Source organism: Lissotriton helveticus, chromosome 7, assembly GCF_964261635.1.
Source record: "Lissotriton helveticus chromosome 7, aLisHel1.1, whole genome shotgun sequence".
In the NCBI taxonomy this organism is placed as follows: Eukaryota; Metazoa; Chordata; class Amphibia; order Caudata; family Salamandridae; genus Lissotriton; species Lissotriton helveticus.
In genome coordinates, this window is record NC_136068.1 from 1,823,861,518 (window position 1) to 1,823,880,237 (window position 18,720).

General features: G+C 49.8%; 1 long non-coding RNA gene across 1 annotated transcript in view; it reads right to left on the minus strand.

Annotated features, from left to right (window-relative positions):
* The window catches only part of LOC144767736 (uncharacterized), a 44,708-nt gene extending 33,361 nt beyond the window's left edge, over window positions 1-11,347 (minus strand). The window contains exon 1 of the long non-coding RNA XR_013598327.1: window positions 11,266-11,347. This is a non-coding gene — a long non-coding RNA (uncharacterized LOC144767736). The remainder of the gene's footprint in view (window positions 1-11,265) is intronic.
* Window positions 11,348-18,720: the final 7,373 nt, after the last annotated feature.

Consider the following 18,720-nt stretch of genomic DNA (forward strand, 5'->3'; position numbering starts at 1 on the left):
AGCTCCAGTCCAGGCCTGTGGAAAAGTCGCGAGTGAAGGGAAAATGTGGCAATGGCGGCCCGAGGCCCCCCGTCCCGCCCCCCCCCACCAAGGCGTTGTGACCGTGTAAAATAACACCCCCTGTTGGTGTCCATTTATGATCCGGCGTTTGTGTCCCTTGAGACCTCTTTGATCACCGCTGCGTGTTGCTACGCCACGGTCTCGGGGCCCGGTTTAAGACCTTTCTTGGATGAGCGTCTGCGTCTCACCTTCTGCCAGCCATCTCTTTGTGTCAGTGGGGGCTTCGACTGAGAGGACCGTATGTCGGAGTCGTCAGCTGATGCGTCCCCTTCACGCGGGATGCCCAGCAGGTCGCAAGTGTCTCGCAGGGACCGGAGTTGGTGGAGGGCCCCTTTCCATTTGAAAATTAGTCTAAAAGGGTGTCCCCAGGAGTATGGGATCCCCTGGTCACACAGAAAGGTGGTGGCTACTTTGAATGTCCGTCTCTTCTGTAGAGTGATCGCCAATAAGTCTTGAAATAGCTCGACTGTGTGACCCTGAAAGCAAATGGGGCGTTTTGGGTGCGCCACCTTCAAAATGCGCTCCTTGAGTGGGTAATCGGGCAGGAAGGCCAGGATGTCTGGAGGGGGAGCTGGCGCCCAGCGCGCAAGACCCACCCTGTGTGCCCTGTCGATGCGGATCACAAAGTCCTCTGTCTCCCCCAATATGTCTCAGAACAGACTCTGTAGGTAGGCCGCCTAAGAGGGCACATGTCAGACCCGTATGTTGTGTTTCTAGCGATTCTCGAGATCCTCCGTGTGTGCCTGCATTGTCCGTGTGCTGTTCGTGGAACCTGATAATTTCTTGCTGCAGGAGTTCTACCTCCTCACTTCTGGCTTGACCGGTGTTCTCGACCTCCGCCACCCGTTCTCCAAGGTAGTTCCTTGTATCCTCCGGCCATTTCTTGCTTGAGGGTTTGAATGTCCTCTCGAAGCGAAGTGAATAGGGCCTCCATGAACGACTTCGTTGCAGTGGAGGTGACGGCGTCTGTTTATCTGGGCTCTTTTCCCCCTTAGATGCGCCTTTAGCCAGCATTTCTGGAATGGTCCAGCCCGCTCTACGGTTTGAGGTCGACATGCTTCGTCTCTGTGCTGAATCTGGTGGGCTGTCGCGTCTCTGTGCTGAATCTGGTGGGCTGCCGCTGATCGCCGGAGGCTCGATGAGTCCCCCCCCCCCCCCAGAGTCTTCACCCTCGGCGCCGGGGTCTGATCCCCTTGTTCACTCCCTGGTGTTACTCTCTTCCGACCCACGGCCGTGTGCCATGAATCTGCCGCGTGGCGTGGCCCGCAACAGCTGTGTGCCGAGGGGTCCCAACTTCCAGGCCCTGTACAGGCCATCACGCCGGGGGTTTGAGTGCCCGCCCCCTGAACTCCAGGCCCCGGGAGCCCCTCCTGCTTGCTCCTCACCTCTGTGCGGGGAATCACTTGCCACCAGCGGCAACCGTGGCTTCTCTCGCCAAGTAGGCCCAAGCCGGGGCCTCGGGTGGCGCGTCTCTCCGCCCGGCACTGCTCCCTGTTCCGTGTGCTCTCCGCCTGGCGACCTCCGGCCCTTGCCTCACGCTCCCTCTATCTCGAGTGGGGGCCAGCTGTATCTTGGTGCGATGTCGGCCCGCCCGCATTGGAGAGCCCCGCCAGCCGCCGTCACCCCACGGGCCGGGTCGCTGCTATCTCCCCGGCCTGGTGCAGCGTCCTCCGTCTCCAATGGATCCGCGCCTCGGGAACCGGCGTGTGCGGTCCCGCCAGGGGCCCCGACAGGTATTCCGCCCGAAGCAGGCTATTTGTAGAGCAAACAGGGGGTGAAATAGTGTGCAATTATAGTTTAATGGGGGTTTGGGATGAGGAGCCTCTTCGTGTCGCGTCTGCTCAGGCCGCCATCTTGGCCACGCCCCCCCTAAATCCATCTTTTTGCTCCCCATGCCTTTGCAGTTCAGACCCAGCCATATGCAAATCAGTCTTGACTCTGTTCCCCTTGGGAACAGTCCAGCCCGAACTGCCAGGTACTCCCTGGACTGGAAACAAGCATCATGGGACCAGTTTCGGGGCATCACTTCTCAACAGCCAGGCTAGCTTGACTGCGGTGGCTTGGAGAGCACGGGACCAACGTCTGCGCATACCCGTCCCATTCAGGATGACACATGCAAAAACAACAATTGATGGACAGAGTGCTGAACAATGTCAAACATTCTCCCCAGTACAGAGATCTGGGCCTAAATCCATAGTTTTTTTTTGCTCCCCATTACTTTCTAGAAGTGTCTTTTCTAAGGAATTAACAACAAATCCACCCTTATCACGAGAAAGGATTTGTCATTGTGAATCCAATGATAGTAAAACAACCTGATGCTGCTCCACTGTAAGCCAATACTTCAGCTTAAAGTAATTTCAGCCATTCCCCCATGTTAACCTATGGGGAGAGCAAACTTCATAGTAGGTGAAAACACACATGGTTTTTTTTCACTACCTGGGCAGGGAACTGTTGGAAATGGGATTCCCCGATGGCTGAGGGTCGCACCAAAGTCCAGTAGGAACCCCACTTCCACGTAACGAGGGGAGGTGTACTCACCCCAAAATTACGCCTGCTCCCCCTGGTAGTACTGTAGCCAGGACAGACAGGCTTACTCCCTAGATAGCGTGCCAAGCATTTCGGACTAAGAGCGGTAGTAGAACACCCACTACAAATGGACGCGACACAGTTCTAGTAAAAATATCGGATTCTTTATATAACTTTCTCATAAGGTGCATAACAATACAATTCACACGGTTACTTCAGGACGAGGCTTTTAGTTGTCATGTTCAAGAATGTTTTAGGTGGGTTTAGTCCAGGTCAGGTTAGGGTGAGTCCTTGAGCCGCTCCACTTGTACTCACAATGTCTCAAGGAGGTCACAAGGGCGGTGCGTGTGAGGAGTACCAGGCGTACTCCACGTTGCTGCAGGGCCCAAATGCAATGCGCACCAGCGGGTGCGTGTGGAGAGTACGAGGCGTACTCTACGTCGTTGAAGGACACCAATGAAATGCGCACCAGCGGGTGCGGGCCAGGAGTACGGAGTGTACTCTACTGGCGGGTCTCGGGAGCCGCTACAGCGTCAGCAGGGCTCTGGCGGTCTTGCAGGGGCACACTCGCAGTGCCTTAGATGGGAGCCGCGACAGCGTCAGCAGGGCTCTGGCAGTCTTGCAGGGGCACACTCGCAGTGCCTTAGATGGGAGGCGCGACAGCGTCAGCAGGGCTCTGGTGGTCTTGCAGGGGCACACTTGCAGTGCCTTAGATGGGAGCCGCAACAGCGTCAGCAGGGCTCTGGGGGGTCTTGCAGGGGGACACTCGCAGTGCCTTAGATGGGAGCGGCAAAAGCGTCAGCAGGGCTCTGGGGGGTCTTGCAGGGGCACGCTCGCAGTGCCTTAGATGGGAGCTGCGTCAGCAGGGCTCTGGGGGTCCTTCAGGGGCACACTCTTAGGGCCTTTAAGTGGGAGCCGCAACAGCGTCAGCAGGGCTATGGGGATGCATCTTCTGTTCCCCCAAAAGAGTCTGTTTCTCTCATGCCAGGCTCACTCCTTTATCCCCCGAAAATGTCTTTCAAGTCTTTCATGTGGGCAGGGAGTTCCCCTCCTTGGATCCGGGGAGATGGTGTCCCCGGTCATGGGACACTTCACCCTGTGAAGCAGGATCATCAGCCGCCCAGCAGGAAGCGGCATCGGCATTGTGGAGGACAGGACACAGCCCTGAAACTACTCCTCCCCCTGATCTCAAATGCAGGCAGCTATCACCAGATGCTGGAGTTTCCCCAGGCCCTGTCATGAGCTCCAGACGGGGAATACACATTTCAGCAGTCGCCCCCCAGCTCGAGTGGACGAGGAGACTACCACTTCCCAAGAGTATTACTTTCCCACTCAGGCGGTAGAAATCCTCCATCCTCGAGAGTGCACTAATTAATTCTGAATGCTGGGACGCTAGTCTGCTATTTCCCCCATGTTCCCTGGGCCAGATAAATAATAAGAGGTAATAATCAAAAGCTACTAAAAAAACGAAGATGGCTGTAAGTATTACGAGGTCATGCCACCCACACCAGGGCATGACCTATCTGCTACTAATAACGCCCCCGGCCCAAGGGCCGACCATAGGGGTGCCTGATATATAGACAAGGAACCCAAATAGGTTTGAGAAAAGGGTAATTTTATGTCGAGAACGGAGGCTTCTATTATGCCTTCTTTTCATGCTTTATTTCAAATAGCAGCAAGATAAGTGAACAACTAAAATACCCAGAAGGCACAGCAGAAAAACTACTGGCCAATGGGATTGAACAAAAACAATGAACCAATCACAGCATGAGCAGTATATATGACCAGATCTGACCGCAAGTAGCCCTCTTTTCTTGCTGCTACACAGTCACATAAGTCATACTTTCTAATTTCTCTCCGTTTATCGATATTATTGTTCTTTTACTGTGTAATTATTGTTTTGCATTCTGTGCCCTTCGAGCGCTGCTTCCGCTCATTTCTATTTGGTGCCCTTCGAGCGCTGCTTGCGCTCGTGTCCTTCGGTCACGGTCCCGTTTTCGGACCAGTTTCCCCCCCCCCCTCGCTTCTACGGTTGGTTTCTCCTTCTGCGCACCATCTCTGCTGCATTTCTACTCACCGGGTGTCTGCCGAGGGGTTCTGTGTGGCTCCTGTTTCTCGGGGGTATCCTGCTCGTCTGCTCTCACGGTCCGCGCCCCAGGGGAGTGTTTCCCTCTTCCTTGCCTCGCTCACGCCCACTTCCTAGCTTCTCCTGTAACCCTTTCCTCACTGCCATTTCGTTTTAACTATGGAAGTTTCAGGCTCCCCTGAGCTAGATAATGATGAAAGCGAAGCTTTCAAGAGTGACCTCAGCCATTTCATTAATACTTCTGTGGAGACAGCTGTGGAGGCTTCCATGAATCGCGTTTCTAACCACATGGAGAATTCCCTTATGAGCCTTATGACCAAAGCTTTGGCCCATTCTGCGGGGGAAAGCAGAAAGCGTAAACTGGTACCTTCCACTACTATTTCTAAAAATGTACCACTTCTGAGTCGCGAGTTGTCCTCGCATACGACTGAGGGCGTGGTCCCTCCCAGGCCTCCTGCCACGGAGGGGTTTAAAGTTACTGTGGGAAAAAGTAAAACCAAGGTTAAAAATGTGGAGGTTCCTAAGAAGCTGGTCATTGACTCCTTCCCTGACACGGATGATGATGATGATGATGATGATGATGATGATATGAGTGACACTGACGATTTGGCAGACCTTTTTCAGATTATTGATCCTCCTTCCCCCAAGAAAGCTAGACTTGATGCTTTTGCGTCCCAACCCGTGCTTGACACGGAGGGCAATCCTATTTTTGACCCCTCATCTATCCGACACCCCAATTCTACGGAATGGTTCCCCAACCCCCATGTGGGTGAATATATCTCTTCAAAATTCAGTCTTCCCCTGGACAAGTCAGTCAGAGCAAAGCTCAAAGTCCGAATGCCCCAAACCTTCCTTACCTTGTCACATTTCTGTTTCTCCTTCCATTGATCAACCTCTCCTTACTTTCTTTTCGAAATTTGGTAAGGACCCTCGCAAGGGCGTTGACAGAGCTTGGTCCACCGGTCAGGACAAATTGTTAGACGTTGTTGGTCCCTTGGCCCGGGTTCTGGATATGGCGGAGACGGCCCGCCTAGAGGGGTCCGACCTCAATCCTGAGGATATTTCTCTATGGATTCAAAGATCCTTTTGCCTTTTGGGCAATGCCAACGCTGCAATTATTCATGAACGCCGCAAGGGCCTGCTGATCAAGTTAGATCCGAAGTTGGCGACCCCTCGGGTTTCCTAAGCTCTCTTTTTGGTCCGGAAAGAGAACAAAAAGGTCCGTCCTGTCATCAATCTCAAGTGGTTCAACCAGTTCGTGGTTTACCGTCACTTCAAGATGGAGACCATCATCCATCTCAGAGACACCTTACGTCCATCCGATTGGATGGTCAGACTAGACCTGCAAGATGCCTACCTCTCGATTCCCATTCCCGAATCTGACACGAAATATCTACAATTTCAGTGGCTCGGTGTCACCTACCACTTTTGTTCGCTTCCTTTCGGTCGTTCTTCAGCTCCTTGGTGCTTCACCAAGGTGATGAAACCTGTCGTGTCTTACCTTCGGTCCCTAGGTATTCGTCTCATCATTTATCTGGACGATATCTTGCTCATTCACACCGACAAACAGACTCTTCTTTCCAACCTCAGCGTTACTCAGTCTCTTCTCCTCGAGCTTGGCTTCCTGATCAATTCAGAAAAATCCATGTTAGTTCCATCTCAAAGTATAGAGTTTCTGGGCTTCAGTGTGGACTCTTCCACCGCTTCTCTTTATCTTCCGCAATCCAAGGTTGTAGCCATTCGAGCAGAGATACGTCAAGTTCTCCATCTCTCCGAAGTGTCCCGGCGTTCTCTTGCAAGAATAGTGGGCCTTCTATCGGCGTCTATCCAAGCCAGCTTTCCTGGCCCTCTTCATTATCGCGCCCTACAACGTTTGAAGATAAGACCTCTCCGCCAAGGACTGGCGTATTCCAATCTCATTCAGCTAGACCAAGAGTCCCGCCTCGAACTTCAATGGTTGATCGACCATTTAGATGCGTGGAACGGAAGAACGATCTTCGCTATGGCCCTAGATCTGGTCTTAGAATCAGATGCCAGTCTGTCGGGTTGGGGCGCCCGATGTGGTTCAATCTCGACTGGAGGTACATGGTCTGCAGAGGAGTCGTCATTGCACATCAATTGTTTAGAGATGCTGGCAGGCTCCTTTGCAATTCGCAGTCGGGCAAAAAACAAGGCAAGCTGTTCCATTCTTCTTCGAATGGACAATGTTTCTGCGGTCCGCTGCATAAACCATCTCGGTGGCACAAAATCCAAACCACTCGCAGAACTAGCAAAGAGCCTTTGGGAATTCTGCCTCCAGCACAAACTGTCCCTTCGGGCGGAGTACCTACCAGGCAATCTCAACGCCATTGCAGATTGGCACTCTGGTTACCTTCGAGATTCAAGCGACTGGAAGCTGCTTCCCTCAGTCTTTCTTTCTCTCTCCCGGAAATGGGGCCCCTTCTCTATCGACCTTTTTGCTTCCAGTCTCAATTCCCAACTTCTGGGGCCCCTTCTCTATCGACCTTTTTGCTTCCCGTCTCAATTCCCAACTTCCCGCTTTCTTCAGTTGGCGACCGGATCCTCTCGGTCTGGTGACGGATGCCTTCCTTCAGGACTGGTCCCTACACCTCAATTATGCTTTCCCTCCATTCCTGATGATCAGCAGGGTGCTTGCTCAAGTCCGACGTCAGTTGACCTCCTTGGTTCTTCTGGCTCCTTTCTGGCAAGCTCAAATCTGGTTTCCTTCGCTCCTGGAGCTGGCTGTGGACTTTCCGGTGCTTCTTCCTTTCAACGAAGATCTCCTCCTAGACCCTCAGGGTCTTCCCCACGTCATGATCCTGGACCGATCCCTAGTTCTTTCAGCATGGAAAATTTCCGGTCTTCCTCTTCTGACGTCGTTTCACAGGAAGCTTCACTCTTTATCAGCCAAGCTTGGGCCCCGGGCACTTCCAGAGCCTATAAGACAGCTTAGACTTTTTGGTCAAGCTGGTGTCTGGAACGGTCTTTCGATCCCTTTTCAGACCCTCTAAGTTTTGTGGTTAACTTTCTAGCTTCGGAAGTTAGCGCTGGTAAATCTTATCGCACTGTCAACCTTTACAGATCAGCTATCTCTCTGAACCACTGTCCCATTGACAATAAGCCGGTAGGTACTCACCCTTTAGTGTGTCGTCTTCTCCGAGGAGTACGATTCTCGAAACCTCCGTTGGCTAAGTATTCCTTTTTATGGGATGTTAATTTGGTTTTCAAATTGTTTATTTCATGGCCTGACAATGATGCTCTCTCCCTCAAAATGCTTTCAGCCAAATTTACCATGTTATTGTGCTTAATATCAATCAAACTTGTTTCTGATGTCAAAGCTTTGGATTTGTCTTCTAGACAGTTTTCGCCTTCTGGTGTTTTGTTTCAGGTTCACAGGCGTACCAAAACTAATTTGCAATCTGTGTTTTATCCCTATTTCCCTTCCCAGCCTCAGCTCTGTGTTGGTCAATGCCTAAAAAGTTACGAACAGAAAACTGCTGATCTCAGGACTTCCTCTCGTTCGCAATTGCTCATTTCTTTTCGCAAACCCCATCATCCTGTGTCCTCTGCCACGCTAGCCCGTTGGATCATGTCCCTCGCGGGCATTGACATTACCGCCTTTGGTGCACACTCCGCTAGGGGTGCTATGGCCTCTAAAGCCTTTTGGGCAGGCTCTCGTTTGGAGGATATCCTGAAATCAGCAGATTGGTCTAATGATTCTGTTTTTAAAACATTTTATTGTAAACCTGTTGTTACTGCTTCTTCTTTGGTGGTTAATATGCTTTGAACAAGCATAATAGGAGCCGCCGTTCTGGACATAAAGGAGTATTTTCCTAGTTCTTATGACGGAAAGTCCTAATTTTATTAAAGACCCGGAGGCGAGTATTATCCCACCTCTTCATTACTAATTATGTCTGTTTTTCCCACCCTTAGGAACTCCGGCTTTGCCACCAGCCTCCTCTTAGGACTGCGACTGTCTTTCTTCAGCTGGATCCTCGTCTCACTTCCGCTGGACTTTCTTCCATCATTATCCTGCAGTTCTGGGTTTCCTTCAGGATTTATTTGCTTGGATTATGACTTTTTGCATTTTGTTTGCGATTATTCCACTGTTTATGCACTCTCACTGACTTCCTCGCACAAGAAAAGAGGGCTACTCGCTGTCAGATCTGTTCATATATACTACTCATGCTGTGATTGGTTCATTGTTTGTTTTGTTCAATCCCATTGGCCAGTAGTTTTTCTGCTGTGCCTTCTGGGTATTGTAGTTGTTCACTTATCTTGCTGCTATTTGAAATAAAGCAAGAAAAGAAGGCATAATACTCGCCTCCGTGTCTTTAATAAAATTAAGACTTTCCGTCATAAGAACTAGGAAAATCTACATTGCGTCGCAAAGTTCAGGGGTTAGCCTTGAATGGAGGGCCAGGTCCAACAGGAACACACATGTAACTGCCCTGTCTTTCACCTTTCACTTGCTCCACTCTACCGAGGGATCCCTAAGGAAATTCTGGTGCTTGTGAAAGGCACCCTAAACATTGGCCAGTGATTTAGAAAGGCCACCCTGAGCATAAGTACAAATGCACACACACAGACCTGCAACGGCAGGCTTGAGAAATAGTTGTAAACCCCATGAGGTTACTCACTGCTGTAAGCTAACAGTAGTTTAAAAGCCATTCAGCAATTCCTCCATGCTGCCCCATGGGAAGAGCAGACCTAATAGGTAGGGAAAACCTGGGAAGGGAACACACATGTACCTGCCTGCCTACTACTTTCGCCACCCCTAAGGGCTTAGCCTAAATGTGTCATAGTGGTAGTGAACAGTCCACTCAGCATTGGCTAATGCTTTCAGCAATGCCAACTTGAGCATAAGTGCACCTGCGCACACAAAGGCCTGTAATGGCAGGCTTTAGACATGTATTAAAGACTATTCTGGTGGGTGGCATAATCAGTGCTGGAGCTCACTAGTAAATACATCTAACAATAGGTTCAGGGAGACAAAAAGCACCCAAAACTATGGTCTGTCAAATTCAAGGAGAGAGAAATATAGAAGAAATCCAGTAGAAAAGTGATTAAAGAAGCCCTGTAAACAATATTGCAAGTATCAAAAAGGATATTATTTATTACATATAGTACAAAAGAACATTCTAAAAACAATTATGCTCAAGACAAACAATGCTGGTGTACATGGAAAAAACATATGACAAAAACCAGACAGGTGGCAAACAAAACCATTAAATACTAGAATAAATGAGCAACATAAACATAAATATAGTGTCCTTAATCAATTTGGGCCACAAAGAAGCGCCAACGGCGTTTCGACCGCTGTTTAGTTATGCGGTCATCTTCAGGACTGAAAATGTACTTGAGCGTTGTATATCTGTACAATAGAAAATCGTTTAGGTATTTTACTTAATTCATGCATACTTTCAGTTCTTTAAGGCTTCTTCAAAAGAAAAGGCTTTAAAGTCAAGGAAGTAAAGACACCACGTGAGGAGTCAAGTAAATAGCTATAGACCAACACCAGAGAACTATGAAGTGACTTAGAACAACCTACCACCAAGATAATTACAAAACCAGGCAACATCACCTGTTTAAAAGTTGATGGGACCAATCATTATTTATGGTCATCCATAGATACTTTAAGAAGCTGAGACATAAAACATACAGAATTAGTACAAGTGTCATGTGCTAATTGTTGATTTACAATTAAGCCCAAAATTAAAGCGCACTGACTGAAAATAGCGTAATGAAGACACACTACGTCTGACAGAATTAAAAAAAATGTTGGCAGTGGCATCAAATCTTCAGCCAACTGAGCGCCCAATGATTTAGCTGGAAGAGGTGAAAAACACAGTTTCCCATGCCTCATATTAAACATTTCAAAAATTAAAGAGCACATTGCTCAAAATCATTTATTGAGAATACCCTAATAGTTCACTGAGTGCATCAGGATATATTCACTGCTGTGGGCTTAAACAGTGACAAACCCGTCTCACATTAGTTACGAGTGGCAGAAAGCCATATGTTACCACATCTCAAACATTACAAGAATTCACGAGCACATTGCTCAAAGTCATGTGCTAGAAATACCCTGATGGTTTACTGAGGGCCTCATGGTATGTTCACTGCTATAGACTAGAACAGGGGCAAACCCGTCTTATTTTAGTTGAGAATAGCAGAGAACCATGTAAATACGTGCAGCTGTCCACAAGAACAGAGTGGAGCACAAAGGTACAATTACATTGGAACCACCGTGATATTTACGAGTCAAAAAGTTATTAAAACAGAGAAGAATCGATTGGCCCTTAAAGGGCAAAGCACAACCCGGGCATCGGCACCTGAATGTATGGCTACATAAATCCGTAGAGACGGTTTTCAAAAAAGGATGGTTGGAATTAAAAATACTCGAAGAAACCTCCCCCAGGCTATCCAAGTAGGTGGAACAATACTGGGACGCCCGCAATTAGTAACAGCATGGAATATTATTGCAAATGCGTAGCATGTGCTTCCCAATTACAACAGTGCTCGGCCGAAAATTGTTGTTTTAAAACTGGCCTGTGGCACCGAAAAAGTACTAAGACGGAGCCCGTGCTTACCGGCTATAGCAACTCGAGCAATCAAATCGTCCCGCGTCTGTGACCGACAGCCACAAACGCGCTGTCATTACGAACCGGAAATAAATACCTTTGGTCATTGACACCGAAAGCGGACTGCTGGAGCAGTTTAAAACATTGAAACACACCGCCATTTTGGACCGGTGCGTTGCACTAAAGAATATACATGTACTGCCAAAATGTGCAGCCAATTTCACAGAAAAGTGAAGTGACTCTTTTTTTTTTTTTTAACATCTTTATTTGGCAACACATAAAGATTGTACATACGAGACCGACATATGGTAAAGGTAAAAAGGAACATTTGTCACATAATTCAGTATGAATCGAGTTCCATTAATACAATCAAGTAAAAAAAAAGGAGAAAAAAAAAATAGATTTTAAAGCCATAAATAGCACTTTATATTAACAGTTAGAAAAAAGCCATCCCTACAGATATCCATTAATTATAAAGATCTGTTAATATTGTTCCAAGTTTCAATAGGCTTCCAGATTTTAATTCCCTGAGCTCTGGCTTTCCTTCCTTTACATACAAAAATAGCTTTCTCTTGATTAAAAATACCTAAGAACCGGGCCAGCCAAATTTGGAAGTTAGGGGAATCCACGTCCTTCCAGCGGGCAGTAAGTATGATTCTATATACAGCGGTTCCTAGAAAAAGACATGTTTTCTCTTCATTCGTATGGATACGCGTATTATCATATCCCAGGATATAAAGAGTGGGGGATTCAGCTAGAGTATGCCCGAACACTTCTTGCCAAAAACCTGCTAAAATTCGTCTAAGAGGTATTAATTTATCACATTCATACAGCATGTGAATCAGATGTGCAGGGCTTGTTCCACATCTTGGACAGTCTGAGTTTGGTCTCTTCCCCCATGAATGTAATTTGGCAGGGTTTATAATAAAGATTATATATTGTTTTATATAGCTGGGCTTTCAGATTAGAGGAAACAAAAAGCTTAGTTAAAAGGTGTAGGGACATATCAATATCCACATTGGGGTTGTTTAATTTCCTTGCCCAACCCACTTCCGTAGTATCCATATCATCCCCCTGATTTTCAATTAGGATGTCATATATAGTACCGATCCTGGTTGTAGCCTTTCCCAAACAATCCAATAAGGGGATACTACCTAAAGAAATGTTGGGAAATTTCAAATTCAGGGTCGTATTAATCTGGATAAACTTAAATGAGTCGGTATTTGGAACCAAAAAATTTTCTTGTAAATATTGGAACCGGTTAGTGGAACCTGGCTGAAAAAAATCCCCTACAGTAAGCACCCCCAGACGTTCCCATCTCCTCGAGATGTCATTGTTAGCTTGCTCGGGTAGTACAGAGGAGTGCCATAATGAGGTATACTTGTTAAATTTAGGAACATTAAGGTACCTCATAGTTTTCCTCCAGATTCTCCAGGCGCTAGTTATTATCTTAAATTTAACTTTTTTAAAGTAGGATGGTTCAACTTGCTTCAGTAATAAGCCATTAGCCTTATTTCCAATTGCTAGCTCATAGATAGATGGTATATAATTATCCATAATTGGGTCTGTTTTTTTATGAGGCATAGTGGCGTCATTTGCTGAAGTAGCGAGGCCCAAAGATATAGTACTATATTAGGGATTGCTATACCACCTCATGAATATGGGAGAGAGAGGTACCGCATAGATCTCCTTACTTTACCATAGCTCCATACAAATTGACTCATTTGGGACTCAAGAGTTTTGATGATCTTGTCTTAAACGATTAGGGGAATAGCACGGAATAAATATAGTATTCTGGGGAGTATGTTCATTTTCAGGAAATTGCCTCTCCCAATAATTGACAGATGTAGACTATCAATCCTTTTCAAATCTTTCTTTATATTTTGGAGAAGGGGCTCATAGTTTATCTCAATAATCTTATCTATTTTGGGAGTTATACATACTCCTAAGTAAACTGCGCTTTCTACCTTTTTATGATCTTCAAAGGGAGTATTCGCGGTACATATAACCATCGTTTTATCCCTATTAAGGGAGTACCCAGAGAATTGCCCAAAGGCTTGGGTGATCTGTTCGATTTCTACGATTGCCTCTGTGGGTTCAGGTGTTACGACTGCCACGTCATCGGCGTATGCTAATATCTTAGTATCGAAGGATCCAAACGTCACCGGTTTAATTGCATCACTTGCGAGTAGTTTCAGAATCAGGGGATTTATATAGAGGGCAAAAAGAATCGGGGAGCAGGGGCACCCCTGCCTAGTACCTCTAAGTATATCAAATAGCTCCGACACCTGGCCCATCACCAGAAGCCTAGCCTTAGGAGAGTAGTACATTGCCCTGATGGATTTTATAAGGCAGGGTCCCAGATTATTTTGTTCTAATACTACCCATAAATATTCCCAAGAAACTCGGTCAAAGGCCTTTTCGGCATCGAGGAGGACCATCGACATCCGGCCCCCCACCGCACTCATGGCATCAAATAGTGTTATAACCCGACGGGTGTGATCCGTGGTGCCCTTACCCGAGATGAAGCCATGTTGCCATGGGGAGACCAGACTCTCGATGACCCCCCTGAGCCTATTAGCCAAGATCTTAGAGTAGAGTTTTGAGTCCGAGTTTATCAATGATATTGGCCGATATAATGAGGGTAGATTAGACGGCTTGTCTTTCTTCGGGAATATGACTATATTAGTTTCCCTCCATGAGTTCGGTGGGTTACCGTTCCCTTGGATTCCTATAAATAAATCGAGAAGAAGAGGTGTTATAATATCACCCAGGATTTTATACAGCTCCAATGGCAATTTCTCGGGGCCTGCAGCTTTACCTGAAGGTAATTCAGCTAGAGCCAATTGTACTTCAGTGTGCCTTATATCACTTTCCAGGTCTCTCCTAGTAGCCTCGTCTATACCTAGGTGTTGGAAATGGGATCCCCGGCTGGCCAGGGCTTTCGCCAAAGTCAGTCAGAGACCACCACACCCAAGTCAGGGCAAGGGAGTTACACGCCAAGATAACCCCTACTCACCCTCTAGGTAACGTGGCGCGAGCAGCAAGGCTAAACTTGGAGGCGATGTAGGCTAAGTATTTGCGCACGCACCCCAGCAACAACAACCAAAGGCCCACCACAAAGGAAACTCCACACAAGGTTATATAAAAATAGCCGTTGTATTATAATAAATAAACATCAGATAAAACACACATCTTGTTACACTGTGCCAACAGGCACGGGCGGAATTTACAAGGTATATTGTACAGGACAGGGCCACCTGGACCACTGTCAGGGGTATCAGCACTTTTAGAACTTTGTAGAAATAAAAATCACTGTAGCACACAATATAAAAATAGAGCACACAACCAGTAATCACTGGTAACAGGACCTCACTAGCACCACCTGTACTAGGGAGAAAACAACCACCTATGTATTACAATACCTGTAGGGGTGTAAGAGGAAAACACATGATGCAATGCATAACATTCATTCAGAGGTGTACAGGCACATGACGCATAAAAACACATTCAGAGGTGCAGGGGAAGGAAACACATGATGCAGAACCTACATTCAGCGGTGTAAAAGCAAAGCACATGACGCATAAAAACACATTCAGAGGTGCAGCACAAGAGAACACATGATGAATAAACTACCCATTCAGAGGTGTATAGAAAGTACAATTGCGCCAAACTCACGTAAGTCACCACCTGTGACTGTCCCTAGGCCCTCTGGCCTTGTTGGGGCTAGGACGCCCTGTGTCCCAAGTGTCAGGGTCCTAAACGTGGCAGTTGCCCACAAAGTGCTGGGCAACTGGTGCAGGGAAAGTTTGGGCAATGTTGGAGCCTCTCTGGCTCAAGAACCACCACTGTGGCACTGCGGGGCCTCTCTGGGCTCTGGGCAAGAAAATGGCACCCTCAGAACCTCTCTGGGCTCTCAGACACGAAGGGGCCCTCGAGCCTCTCTCAGGGCTCGCAAAGCAAAAGGGCTGGAGCCTCTCTGGGCTCCAGAACGAGGGAATGGCACTCTCAGAGCCTCGCTGGGCTCACAGACACATGTGGGCACGTTGGAGTCCCTCCTCGGGGGACTCTGCAACCAAGGGGGGGCTGGGAGCCTCGCAGGCTCACGAACGGAATGGCCCCTCAGACTCTCGGGGCTCTTCTAACCACTGGTGCCTCGAGCCTCGCAGGCTTGTAATTATCCGGCCCCCGGGGCCCCTTGTGGGCTCGAAGGAAATGCCCCGAAGCGTTGGAGCGGCCCTCTGCCAACTGGGGCCGCTCTGAGAACAAGGAGAAACTGCCCCCGGAGTTGGAGTCCCTCCTGGACTCTGCAAAGGAGAATGCCCCCGGAGTCAAGACTCCCACACTCACCGGGTCTCCTGCGGCGGGCGGCTGCTTCCCTGCTCCCGGAGAGCTCCCGCACCTCGGGGCTCTCCTCAGTTGGGGACCGGCTTCCTCCTTCCTCTGTGGGCAGCGCGGGGCTCTCCTTCAGGCACCGGGGCCCCGCCTGCACCTGCAGCCACCACTCTGTTTCTCGCGCCGCAGCGCTTCCTTGGGAGGCGGGGTAGGCTCCCGCCCTCCTACTTCCGGTTCCGGTGGTCCCGGAGGCCCGCCCCCGGCCTGCCTGACTTCCTGGTCGGGCGCCGGGCAGCGGCTGGAGCGATTTGCGGGCAAATGCCGGGTGGGCACCGGCTCTGGGGAATAAAGCGCTTCCAAGCGCAACAAGGGGGATTAACACAGCGCTCCCAGCGCTATATTCCGAAATAAAGGGCTCCTCCAATCACGGCGCTGATCGCCCGGCGAGCCTCCCGCAGCCACAGCCAATGGCAGCGCGGCTCCCGGGTGACGCCAGCAGCTGCTCCTCGGCTTCTCCCCGGCCCCGGACTGCAGCAGGGATTACGGGGACGAAATCGAGGTGGGCACTCGAACTAAGTCACTTAAAAGGTGAATCTGCGGCGTGGGCAGCCGCCAGCGAGACAATAAAGCGCTCCCAAGCGCTTAGGGGCCACAGAAAGCGCGCCTATCGCTAAAAATAGAAGCAAAGCGCTATTGAGCGCTGGGGCATCAGGAAAGCGCGCCTAGCGCTATAAATCAAATAAGAGCGCCTCCAGGCACTCTAAGCCAAAATCAAAAGCTCCAGCAGGGACTGGAGGCAGGCAGAGGGGCAGGGCAGGGCCAGAGCCAGCACACTGGGTCTCCAGGCAGGGAGACAAGCCAAGTGGCGGTCCTCTTGGCCCCAGCAGCAGCAACAGCCCCCTCTGGCAAGGATCCACAAGTAGAACATTTTCCAAGGGGACACAGCCCCTTCTTATAGTACCAAATCCTTTGTTTCAAGGTGCAGGGTGGGGGGAAAACCAGTTTCAGCTGGCTCTGGAGCACTCTTGATGGCCCAACCACCCATTTCTTTCACTGGGGAGGCTAGGGTCGTTAGACACACCACAGGGGGGCGGAGCCAGCATTGTGTGGGGAAAACCCAGCCCATCCAGGACACAGGTACACTCCTCCCACACATCACTCATGCTAATCTCCCACTCACCACCGGGCAGACCCATCCAGACTTCCTGGAGCCTGGCATGCCAGCCAGCTCCAGCCAATCACGCTCCAGCACCCTCACAGCACATGCACACATATCTCAATGTCCAGAAGTAACACTTCCCTTCTAGACACATACAAGCCGCACATACCATTGCGCAGCATTCACTCTCACGAGTTCATACATACTAAACTCGAGCCTGCACTCCCCACACATCAGGAACTACCAGGGCACACACATTCCCCATGCATTCCTATGGGAGGGCAGGCCAGCCATACTACACGCACGCACTTTCACTCTGGGACCCAGGGGAAAGTGCGCAGAGACCCAAAAATCACTGACACAGGGTCACACATAAGGCAAAAAGTTCAGGGGTGAACCAGCCCTGCGGGCCAAGTCCAACATAACCCCCTTCCAGCCAAAACGCAGGGGAGAACAATCACCACCGTGATGGACTTCCCTGCTTGGGGCGATAGAACACGGACGCAGGCCCGCCACTGCCGGGACACCCTCCTGTTCTATGCCACGGTGAACCCCTAGGGTTCCTTCTAAAGCTACCGTAAGGACCAGCTGGGCTACCCCACTGGTACTCCTCAGCTGTTTGCGGCCAGGACCAGGCCCTAGCCCACCCAGGTGCCACTGGTTCCTGCCTACTCACGAAGTGGGGGGTAGTAACCCCAGGCCCATAGTAGCCACTCTCCACTCTTCCTGTCTGCAAGACAGGGCTAGACTGCCACTGGTTCTCCAGCCTAGGGTCTACAACCTCAGGTGGACCAGGAGTCTCAGGGAAGGCTCTCCTCCCCTTACCTCTTCTTTTAGGGTTCCTCCTCCCCGTGCGAGGGGGACACCTAGAACGCCATGCCAACCCAGGGTTTAACCCCTCAGGTTGCACCGGGGTCAGAGTTGGGCTCTCCCACCCTCTGCACCCCCTTCCAGAGGTCTGCCCTCTCCCACCTGGAGAAGTTCCTCTGGAAGAAGAACCGGTCAGGACACTGGTTACAGTCGTCCTACCCTTCAGGTCAGGCTGACCCTGAACCTGGCCATCCAACCTCCGGTCTAAAACCTTTGGTGGAACAATTGCCTGGCACTCCAGGACTTCTTGGGACTCACACACAATCCCTCTGAGGCTAACAAATGACACATCTGTTGTGTGACTGTCTGTCTGGCGCCGATCTCCCGCCCTCTGTCCACCTGACAGTGCGTGACGATCCCCCAGACCAGAAGTGGTGCCACCCGGGTCCCTCCAAGAAGATCTAGCCCACCTGCCTAGTCTCTGGTCCACTGGTGCATCCACTGGGAAACTCATCCCCCAATCACTCCTCACGCTGGACTCCTGTACCCTCCCTACCGGAGCGGTACTGCCAGCCTCTGGAACCACAGGAGCTCTGGTTACAGACGCTCCAGGTCCTCTACTCACTAGGCGATCCTCCTCAAATGGGCTAACAGGACAGCCTAGGTCCCCAACCTGGTGTTCCCTCAAGAAACCACCCAGGCTCTGAGACAGGGCTTCGGGCCTCTGGGGGCTCTCAGCCACCCACTGACTCCTGCTCCACTGAGCCAGGCAGTCAGCCCCTACACCCTTCTCACTATACTGGGACCTAGCTGGGCTACACTGAGCCTCTTCCACCACGCTGGGCTGGAAGATCCCTGACCCACTACTTTCGGAGTCACTCACCAATGACTCTACAGAACCTCTGGCCCTTTCCCAGCGCTCTGCTTCCTCAGCAAGCGTGTCTGGATCAGTCAACCCATAGTCCAACAGGTGTTGTCGCAACCCTGGCAAACAACTACTGAGCACCTGCTCTCTGAGAACCAGATCAAACAGTTTTACAAAATCACCTTCTGTGTGAACCGATGACCAATCAGACAGTGCATCTTGACATTCATCCACAAACTCTCCCCAAGACTGGTGAGACAGTTTCATACTGCCCCTGAATCTCAACCTATACTCC